The following is a 1,677-nucleotide window of genomic DNA, read 5'->3' on the forward strand; positions in this document are numbered from 1 at the left end:
GCTGTCGAAAATTAATGAATAAAAATATTGTCCGCTTTTAAAAAGTTTATGAATATTTATAATATTGTGTAAATATGCAACGAAAGAGTTTCTTCAGGACTCTTTTATAAACTTAATGCCATGAAATAATTATGCCAATAGTTTAAATATACTCTTCGATGATAATAATATATTTTTCTTGGCTGAATTGTTGTGTTAAAATTAAAACAAGGTGTATTATAGACCATACAACAAATTATCGGGCTTATATTTGGTCATAAAACTTTCATCTTTATCGAACTGTATTATATGTTTATTTTACGGGCAAATATTTTTTTTATTGATAAATTAAATTTCTATTCATGGGGGTTAAGTTTGTTCTTTTTATTAATTACATATACTGAGATGTAGACAACCCATTTAAAATATCGCACAATCCTTTAATGCATCTTATGACACCTTTCATTAATACATCTTCATTAACTAGGTTTCTTCTATCAAATGAAAGAGTTAAAATGTCTAAAGTTTATTGATAAATAAAATTGTACTATTTTTAATATTTTCGAAAAACTGATTGAATACATTTATATACCAAATGAAAATTCTATAGTGTATTTAAAAAAGAATTGTATGAAGATATCAAAAAAGTAAAATTTGCTTACAAAGCAAACATAGCGGAACAGAAAATTAATAACTGACAAGAACGGGATTCGAACCCGTGCCTCGAAAGACTACGATCTGAACGTAGCGCCTTAGACCACTCGGCCATCTTGTCGTTTAGGAAAAGAATTCCATTAATATAATAAAAGCAACAAAAAAATGCTCGCTGGTTAAACATAAATAGATTCTTTTTAACTATTCTCATGTTGACAATTATATAACGAGGACGTTTATTGTTTTATTGCTTCTTATTATGATTGTATTTTAAGTTCACTGAACTGAAGTCAATTTCAATATGAATTCTTATGGGGTAATTAAAATTTCTAAATTATAGCTTTTTCTCATTTATGTTTATTTGTCTCAAAATATTGAGTCATTAGTTGTTATCTAAATAAAAAAACATGATTTTAAAGATAAACATCTCACCATGCTTTTAACCTTACTAAATTTATATGATTAATATTAGAAAAATCTTTTATTATGGAAATTAGATGTTAACGCTTAAGATAAGTATAATAGTGGATTGTAATTACGAATCTGATATAGTTTGTATATGTGTCTAAACCATTGCTTGGAATTCCTCATTTCAAAGCTATAAAAATGTTATTTAATAATCTCTTCCTAAACATATGATAGATGTATAATTCAATATTTAAACTTATAAAATAAAAGGCGATTATTTTAATATACCTATTGTAATATTTTTATAACGTATTCATAAATATGTTTTGATAAAATCATTATGTTTAATTAACCGATATTTCCCCCTTAAAACTATCTTTTTTAAAGGCTTCCTCTTTTTATGATTTTTTTTTGGAAATTGAATGATCATAATCAACAGAATTTCAAATATTTCAGTGGATTTAAAATATTCTTAAGCTATTATTGCTGAATGTTAAAAAATTACAGATGTACAATTATCGATTATAAAAATAATGTTGTGTTAAATTTAGTTTATGTTTAATAGTGAAAGTTTAATTTCATTAAAATTATATATTTCCAAATTTCATAATGCACTAAGCATAAAAATTATATTTA

General features: G+C 24.3%; 1 non-coding gene across 1 annotated transcript; it reads right to left on the reverse strand.

The window, feature by feature from the left end:
- Positions 1-674: 674 nt before the first annotated feature.
- On the reverse strand, positions 675-754 carry TRNAL-CAG (transfer RNA leucine (anticodon CAG)). The gene has a single exon. It is a non-coding gene; the product is annotated as a tRNA-Leu (tRNA).
- Between the last annotated feature and the right edge of the window lie 923 nt (positions 755-1,677).

The sequence above is a fragment of the Rhyacophila brunnea genome, unplaced genomic scaffold (genome assembly GCF_057557595.1).
Source record: "Rhyacophila brunnea isolate RB1 unplaced genomic scaffold, BYU_Rbru_1.0 scaffold_87, whole genome shotgun sequence".
Classification (NCBI taxonomy): domain Eukaryota; kingdom Metazoa; phylum Arthropoda; class Insecta; order Trichoptera; family Rhyacophilidae; genus Rhyacophila; species Rhyacophila brunnea.